Source organism: Tupaia chinensis, unplaced genomic scaffold (genome assembly GCF_000334495.1).
Source record: "Tupaia chinensis unplaced genomic scaffold, TupChi_1.0 Scaffold000037_3, whole genome shotgun sequence".
In the NCBI taxonomy this organism is placed as follows: Eukaryota; Metazoa; Chordata; class Mammalia; order Scandentia; family Tupaiidae; genus Tupaia; species Tupaia belangeri.
This window is the reverse complement of record NW_006159486.1, coordinates 854,122-863,832: the sequence shown is the minus strand read 5'-3', so window position 1 is coordinate 863,832 and position 9,711 is coordinate 854,122. Positions and strand designations below refer to the sequence as shown.

The following is a 9,711-nucleotide window of genomic DNA, read 5'->3' as shown; positions in this document are numbered from 1 at the left end:
GAGGATGGCCACACAGAAATCTCTTCTCCATTCTCCTCTTTGGATTCTAAGCATGCACATACATGTGCCCAGCTTGATTTTCAAGCTTCTGGGTCAGGACTCAAACTATGGAGTTGGCCATCTGGGGATCCAGCACCTTAACCACGATACCACCTCCTGGCTCGAATTTTTTTTTTTTTTTAACTTTTTAAATAGACCTGTATTGTGAAAAAAATACAATATCTGTAAATTATTTTTAAAATTTCACTAACAGTGTCCCAGCCCCAATTTAAAACTATTTTGTTGGTGGTAAATTCTATGAATTCTTCTGCCATTGTACATGTTCTCCTTGGCCTCAATTCTAAAGTGATAATTTAAAATCATATAAAAGGAAATGTATGTTCGAAATTATGTTCCCACAGTACTTTGAAGAAAATTCCGGGGTCAATCTGTGACGTGGTAGATAAGGTGGTTGAATCCCACATGGCTAACCACACAGTTCAAGTCCTGAGCCAGTGACTTGTGAAACACACTGAGTGTGAGAAGGACCGAGAGCGCCGCCCAGCAGACAGGTTCCTGCGCGTTCTGAGACTCAGGCCTCACAGTTCCACCACCCCCGCATCATGGCTGTCAAGAAAATCGCGATCTTCGGTGCCACTGGCAGGACCGGACTCACCACCCTGGCGCAGGCGGTGCAAGCAGGTTATGAAGTGACGGTGCTGGTGCGGGACCCCTCTAGCCTGCCGTCAGAGGGGCCCCAGCCAGCCCTCGTGGTGGTGGGTGATGTCCGGAAGGCAGCTGACGTGGACAAGACTGTGACTGGGCAGGATGCTGTCATCGTGCTGCTGGGCACCGGCAATGACCTCAGTCCCACAACAGTGATGTCCGAGGGTGCCCGGAACATTGTGGCAGCCATGAAGGCCCATGGCGTGGACAAGGTCGTGGCCTGCACCTCGGCCTTCCTGCTATGGGACCCCACCAAGGTGCCCCCACGACTGCAGGATGTGACAGATGACCACATTCGAATGCACAAGGTGTTGCAGGAGTCGGGCCTGAAGTAGGCGGTGATGCCACCGCACATAGGAGACCAGCAGCTAACCGGGGCCTACACAGTGACCCTGGATGGACGAGGGCCCTCCAGGGTCATCTCGAAACATGACCTGGGTCACTTCATGCTGCCGCTGCCTCACCACCGACGAGTATGACGGGCATAGAACCTACTCCTCCCACCAGTATGAGTAGGAGTCTGGCCCCATCTAGGAGAATGGCATTCTGGGAAATGAGAAACAAAGGAAGAGAGCAATAAATCTCAAGCCAAGAGCTTCAAATTATTTTCAAGGAAAAAAAAAAAAAAAAGAAAAAGAAACACACTGAGTGTGCAGTCGTGCCCAAAATTCCAAAAGAAGGGAGAGAGGCATGAGAATGGATTGTGGCATCACCATCCCCCATTCAGTGTGCTTTCAACATCCTGCCCTGGGAGCACATGTGCCCTCTGCAAAAAAAAAAAAAAAAAGAGAGTGAGAGAGAGAGAATTCTTCCTCTTCCTCCAACATTTGCACTATAAATAAATTTGATGAGACTCTGAATGTTACCCTTCAAAAGTAAACCAGAAATTTTTCCTAGGAAAGGTTGGAATTTTCTATCACTGACATTATGAAATTTCACTAGAATCTAGATATTCTTTTTGGTTCCCTTATTGATATCCAAAAATATCTTTAAATTTTAAGACAAAGTATCTTCAGCTAAGGAACATTTTCTTTTATGTTTCAAGTATTATTCCTCCTTTATTTCTTCTAAAATTATTTTTGGATTAATGATGAAACTATTATACCTATTTTCCATGTCTACTAATGCGTCTTTTGTATCTTTTATTTATTATTACTTATTATTATCTCTTTGACCTTTGTATTATATTCTAGAATAATGCCTTCTTTCTGTTCTTTCTGATTTTATTTCATGAATTTGCAATTTGGCTGTGTCCATTCTGGTATTGAGTTTATCTATTATATCTTGTCTTAAATCAATTGTATCTTTAAGACTATTTTCATGAATTACTTTTCAAAATAATCAGTTGTTATTGTTGTTGACAATGGTTTTGTTGTTGTTGTTTTTAGTAGACTTGATACATTTCCTCATGTCTCAGATAAATCATTTAGGGATAATAATTATATTTATATTAATTTAGCCATTTGTTCCTATTTCCAGTAGATTTCCTTAATATTTTTGTTCTTGTGTTTTCTGTTCAGATCCTTTTACTATTCTTAGCTTCTTTAATGTCTTTATGTGTTTTTATCTTGCTGGCCTAGATTAATTCATAATAAAAGCCTAGATTGACTGATATTGGGAAATGACATATATGTCCTAAGTACACACAAAGATATTTCTTCCACTATCAATGAATGAAGATTCTGATTGCTAGAACCTGAATTATGCTGTATTTGTGTGTGAAGTGAAAGCAGTAAATAAATTTAGTAGTTTTTCTTTAATAAGTACTGAGGCAGGGCCAGCAGGTGGTGTGGTGGTTAAGGGTGCTGGACTCTGACATGGCCAACTGCGGTTCAAGTCCTAGACTTGGCGGCTTGGTTTCTCACTTTCTCTCTCTCTCTCTCTCACTCTCTCTTTCTCTCTCACTCTGTCCCACTCTGGTCAAATTAAAATGAATACATAAATAAAGTTAAATAGAATAATTCTTCAAAAAAAGCTGGGGCTAGTAGATGCCATAGTGGTTATGTCACTGGGCTCCCACATGGCCAACCATGGTTTGAGTCCCAGACCTGGTGGCTTGAAAATCATGCTGGTACATGTTTGTGTGTGCCCAGGGTCCCAGGAGGAGAATGGAGAAGAAGGGATTGTGGGGTGGTCATCCTCCCTGGAGGATGATTTCTCACTTTCCTTCTCACTGTCTCTGTCTCTCCCCAGCAATAACTTGTACTCTAAGGCAAATATTAATAATTCAACATGGATCCTGAATTTCAGCTGTGAAATAGTGCTTTCAGAGACTTAAAATGAAGATTTTCTGCTGAGACTTCTTCCTCATTTGTTTCTAGTGGGTAGTGTTATCTGTCTCTTTGTCTCCATTTCTCTCTGTCTCTGTGTCTCCATGAGTCTTTTAATTTTTTAATTTTTTTTTAAGTTAAAGTATTCTCTGGGCTTTCAAGCCCCTTTATTGTGTTAATAGGTGCCTTTACCCTTCTGTTTAGGAAAGGCACAAACCCAGGCCCATCTCCACATGGATCCTGAGCTTCAGCTGTGAACGAGTGCTTTCATGCTAGTGTGCCACACGGTTTTCAATTTTTGCATTTTAATATTAAAATCTATAGTTTTTTATTATAATTTTGTCTTATTATTTTAATTTTTTTCTTTCCTTTTCTCTAATTCTTTTCTTTTTCTTTATCTTCACTCATTGGCTTCTCAGTCTCTCTACTCACTATTTAGACAGGTCCAAGTAAACAGGATCTAAACATCTGAATACAGTTAAGGTCAGAATATTCCTCTATTCCCATTGATTCTGATACACAAGGAGTGAGAACAAAACAGAAGAGAGATTGCAGACCACCTCCTCCTGAAACAGAAGAGAGATTGCAAACCACCTCCTCCTGCAAACCTCTGAACACTCAGACTGAATTTCAAGAATTAGAAGAAATGCACCATCATCAGATGACTTGAAATCACTGCAAGGTCACAAGAAATATGGAAAAATAAGAAAATATCTCTCCTCCACAGAAAAATAACTCTTCTTCACCCTCAGACAGTGAGAGGATATTCATGGAAATGTCTTACAAAGAATTTAAAATTTTCATGGCAACAAAGCTCACAGAGATTGAAAAGAGAGACAATGAACTGCCGAAAAGGCAGGGGAAAGGAGCTGGTGAGCTTCAGGAGGAGAGAAAGTTCTTCCAAGATCTAAAAGAGGAATTAAACACTTTAAAAAAGAATAAAATGGACCTGTTGGAGATGAAGACAGGAAGACAAAACCTCCCTTGAAAGTATTCCAAGTAGACTAGATCATACTGAAAGTCGAATCTCAGATGTAGAAGATAGAATTGCTGGCCTAGAAAAATCCACCATGAATAATGAGAAAATTGCCCAGAAACATGAGAATACTATACAAGAAATACTAGATACCGTCAAACGTCCAAACATCCAGATAATTGGTATCCCAGAAGGCAAAGAGACTCATAAGACCATTGACAATCTATTCCGTGAAATCCTGGAAGAAAACTTTCCAAATCTAGAGAAACATTCAAAGATCCAGTCCCAAAAAATACAAAGGACCTCCAATCGAATCAACCTAAGATCTTCTCCAACACACATTATAGCCAGATTGACCAAAACCACAGACAAAGACAAGATACTAAGATTGGCAAGAGAGAAACGTCAAATTACCTACAAAAGCTATCCCAACAGGCTGACAGTGGATCTCTCATCGGAAACAATGCAAGTGAGGAAAGAATGAGAAAGTATATTCAAAGTGTTAAGGGAAAAACAATTGCAACCAAGGATAATATACCTGGCAAGATTATCCTTCATATGGGAAGAAAAGACAAGAATATTCTCAGATAAAAAAAACCTGAAAGAATTTACCAACACCAGACCAGATCTCCAAAAAGTTCTGAAGGGAGTGCTATACCAGAAAAATTAAATATAGTCACACAGAAGTAAGAGTTCAAAAACTAAGAAAATGGCCAACTTAATCATGGGGACAAGTCTAGAGTTGAATATTATATCTCAGAAATTAACTGGGGAAATCAAACCACAACAGAAGATAGATTAAGTACATGAGAATGAACTTGTTTCCTGACTTTAAGTTTTAAGCATATTTCCTTAGCATTTGTTTGATTTATTAAAGTTAAATCTACTTTTCTTGAAATTAAAAAATATAGTATAAAATACATAATTAATGATGGTAGTAAACAATATAGTATCAGCTTGGTGCTGCCTTACAGTATATTCATTCTACTCAAAGTTTCATGCCTTAAGTCAGACATGTATCCATAGATATGTATATATCAGCAGAGCTTGCTATTGAAAGTAGGTATATTTTTTTTTTTAAATTTTGTGCATCAATAAAATTTGGGGGTGAAAGGAAATGGAAAACAACTGTGGACACCTGAGATAGTGTGAGAGGAGGGTGGTAAATGGCAGAGGGTCAGAAATAGGGGGAAAATATATATACATATATATATGAAACTAGAAACAGAAAATTAATGATGATAACATGTATGATTAAGCTACTAAGTAGCATCTTCTGGTCGGGAAATTACATTTTGTATGCTGTGACAATGCTCAGTGAATCAATATAAATTAATTAATTAAAAAATAAGAAATAAAAAAATGTTAATAATTCATCATCTAGGAATAAGTTTCTCTTTTCTTCTAAGTAGCTATGAAATAGAGAACTGTTCTGGTTTGATAGCCTAAAGTATGCATTTTGAAAATCTCTTGCATGAGAACTACCAAATGTATTTGGCAAATATGGTGCATTTCTGCTTATAGCCAATGAATAGGGGAACTAGCTAATAGGAGACCACTGATAAAGCTATTCTATAGTTAACTCTTTATGGCCTTCTCCTTTTACCATTCTCTACTTTCTTTGATCTTAGATCATTTTAGAGTTCTACTTTTTTAAAAATTACATACTTTGATTAGTCTTCTAAGCCTGCACCACAGAACGGGGAGCAGCAGGAGTGAGTAAGACAAATTGAGACTTCTAGCTGCCTTCTGCCTGCCCAGGAGTATTTTGATATTTTATAGTTTACTTAACCACAATATGCTGAACGTGACTCCTGCTCTCTCCTCCTGTTGAATCACTCCAGCTCAGCCTCAGGTGCACTTTGTCCCAAGAGATGGGGAAAGAAACCAACAACTAAAACTGGTCATATACACCATTCTCTGATTGGAAGACAAGGCCCTCTTCCAAAAATAGATCTAAGAAGTAGAGTTAGTCTTTCCCTCTGACACTACAGAATCAACACCAGTAGGAAGACATGTATGAGTCATCAGATGACTAGAAATCAGTGCAGAGGCATGAAAAATATCGGAAAATGTAGAAACATCTCTCCTTCAAGGAAACAGAACAACTCTCTCTCTCTCTTTTTTTTTTTTTTTTTGGAGAGATTTTTGCTACAGGGCTCATGCACTCCTCAAAAAGACAGAGAGAGGAAGAGAGATAGAGAGGGAGAAATCACCCCCCAGGGGGATGGCCACGCCACAATCCCTTCTCCTCCATTCTCCTCTTGGGATCTTGGGCACACATGCACATGCACCTGGCATGAGTTTAAGCCACTGGGTCTGGGACTCAAACCATAGTCGACTACATGGGAGACAAGTAACATAGCCATTATGCCAACTGCTGGTCCCCAGAACAACTCTCTTCAACCACACCCAGCACAAAACAATTTGCATGAATGTAAGATATTGAATTCAGAATATTCATGGTGAAAGATATGAGGAAATATTTTCAGGATTTAAAGAAGGATATAGACACCATAAAAAAGAACCAAGCAGAGGGTCTACCTCTCCAAGGGAAAAAAAAAAGAAGTTCTATAGATGAAGACTGAGGAAATGAAGACCTCTCTCATAAGTATTAACAACACATTAAACCCTACATAAGACAGAATCTCTGATCAGGAAGACAAAGTCTCTGACTTAGAATAAACTACCAAAAATAATTAAACATAATTTTTAATAAATGAGGACAGCATATGCGAAATATTAGACACTACTAAACAGCCTAATATCCAATAGGTACTTCAGAAGGTGAAGAATCAGACAACATATAAGATCTATCCCATGAAATACTTACAGAAAACTTTCCAAATATAGAGAAGCATTTAGATGTTTAGAACCAACAAATACAAGGAGCCCAAAATATAATCTACAGAGCTGGATTGATAAAAATCACAGAGATGAGATTCTAAAAATGGCAAGAGAGAACCATCAAGTGACTTACAAAGGTTATCTTATTAGGTTAATATCAGACCTCTCAACCTAAATAATGCAGGTGAGAAAAGAATGGGAAGACATATCCAAAATGCTAAAAGAAAAACAATTTCAATCAAGAATAATATACTTGGCAAAATTATCCTTCAAATGGGAAGAATGAAGAAAATCATTCTCAGACAACAACAACAAAAATAACCTGAAAGTATTCACCAATACTAGAGCAGTTCTTCAAGAAGTACTGAAGGGAGTAGTATATCAGGAAAATGTAAGAGAGACAAACAGAAATAAGACAACAAAAAACAATCAAGAAAATGGTTAACAAGGTACTAGCAAATGGTCTAATGGTTACATCTCTGGACTCTCAAGTACTCGATCACGGTTTGAGTCCTAGACAAAGTGGTTTGAAACTTACACTGGGCACATGCTCATGCATGTTGAAAATCCCTATCACAGAGAAGAATGGAGAAGGGATTACAGCATTGCCATCCCCCAGGGAATGATTTTCACTTTCTGTCTCTCTCTTGTCTCTCCAGTGAGTGCACATACCCTATAGCAAAAATCTTTCTAAAAAGAGAAAGAAAAAGGAAAAGGAAATGACTAACAAAATGGGAGGGACTAGTCTGCAAATATTGATAATAACATTGAATGTTAAAGGATTAATTTATCCAGTCAAAAGACACAGACTGGCTGACTGGATAAAGACACAGAAATGTGGTGCTGTTCATCCACAGTAGTTAGAGTATTGATAGGCTGTGGCAATTCAGTGACTGCTACAGGAGGTCCCAGTACATGGTTCAAGATTGCTAGGTCCAGCAGCCGGTGGGCTGAGTAAGCTGCCTGGAGGCCTCTGGAAACACACTGAAGTCCTCTACGTGGTTGCTTCCCAGAAGTGTTCTTGAGCCGCCCAGCCTGTCTTTCCATTTTGAGTGGCAAAGAACCAAGCCTTCAGAAGAAGACTCCGTCACTGGAGCTGATAACTGTGTTTTCAGGGACTAAGACCAATGATTTTCTCTTGAGACTTCACACTCCATACCCAGTTCTAGAGTGGAGAGGCAATAGCACAGATCTTCAGAAGAAGACTCCTCCAATAGAACTAAGAACTAGTGTTTTCAGTGTTAACAAATAATGAGTATTTTCTTCTGAGAATTCACCCTCCATACTGTATTCTACAGTGGAGAAGCAAAAGTGCAGGCCTTCAGAAGAAAACTTCTCCACTGGAATGAGAATTACTGTTTTCAAGGACTAAAACTAATGATTTTCTGCTGAGAATTCACCCTCCAGAGTTCACCCTCTAGTGTTTATTTGATTGGATAAACACTGGTGTTTCCAAGGATGAAGATTTATGATGATTTTCTGCAAAGACTTCACCTTCCAGATCGCATTCTGGACTGAAAAGACAGAAACTCAGATCTTCTGAGATACTGAACTTGAGCTGAGAAAAATTGCTTTCAGGAACAAGACTGACTATTGAAGATTTTTTGCCGAGATTTCACCCTCCAGATCCCAATCTAGAAAGTGGAGAGGGAGAAAAAAACTCAATTTTTGAGATGCCTCCTGAATCTGAGCTGTGAAAAATTATTTTCAGGAATAAGACTGAGTACTGAAGATTTTCTGCTGAGACTCCACCCTCTATATCCCAATCTAGAAAGTGGAGATGGAGAGACCAGCAGTTAGAGTAATGGCTATGTTGCTGAACTCCCATGTAGTTAACCATGGTTCAAGCTCCGGACTCGGTGGCTTAAATTCACACCGGGCAGAAGTGCGTGTGTGCCCAAGATCCCAAGAGGAGAATGGAGGAGAAGGGATTGTGGCATGGCCATCCCCCCAGGGGGTGATTTCTCGCTTTCTGTCTCTCTGTCTCTCTCTGTCTTTCTGGCAAGCGCACACGCCCTATAGCAAAAACCTCTACCAAAAAAAAAAAAAAAAGAAAGAAAGTGGAGATCTCAGATCTTCTCTGATGCTTACTGAAGTTGAAAAATTACTTTTAAGAATGAGACCAGCTACTGAAGATTTTCTGCTGAGACTTCATCCTCCAGATTCCAATTTAGAAAGTGGAGAGGCAGAAACACAGATCTTCTGGGATGCTTACTGAACTACTGAAAATTTTCTGCTGTGACTTCACACTCCAGATCCCAATCTAGAAAGTGGAGAGGTAGAAACTCATATATTCTGAGATGCTTACTGAACTTGAGCTGAAAAATTACTTTCAGTAATAAAACTGACTACTGAAGATGTTCTACCCTCCAGATCCCAATCTAGAAAGTGGTAGAGATTAATTACATGAGACTGAATGGGTGAAATATAATTTTATGACTTATGAATAAAACATTACTAAATTCCTTCTATACTTTTTTTTTTCAAATTTAAGGATTTGTGTCTTCTCTTGAGATGTTGATAGGTCCGTGTACCTACTATTTGAACAGAATCCTAACCTGTTTCCTAGCTTTAAGTCTTAAGCAAATTATTCTTCACATTTTTTTTGGTTTATTAAAGCTATAACTGATTTTATTGAAATTAAAACATATATTTAGAAAAAATAAGAATACTTTTTTAAGGACCACACTAAGCTATATAGCTTTAGTTAGGTGCTACTTTATAGTATGTTCATTCTACTCACAGAATTTCATGCCTAAAATCAGACACACATGTTCACAGATGTGTACATATAAGCTGAACTTTTCATTGAAAATATTTAGATTAAGATATTTGGGAAAATAACAAAATGTGGGGAGGGAGAAGGAACAGAAAACAACTGTAGATACCAGAGACAATGAGGGAGGAGAGTGG

General features: G+C 38.6%; 1 pseudogene; it reads left to right on the top strand.

The window, feature by feature from the left end:
* Positions 1 to 556: 556 nt before the first annotated feature.
* LOC102479351 (flavin reductase (NADPH)-like) lies at positions 557 to 1,311 on the top strand (annotated as a pseudogene).
* The last annotated feature ends 8,400 nt before the right edge of the window (positions 1,312 to 9,711 follow it).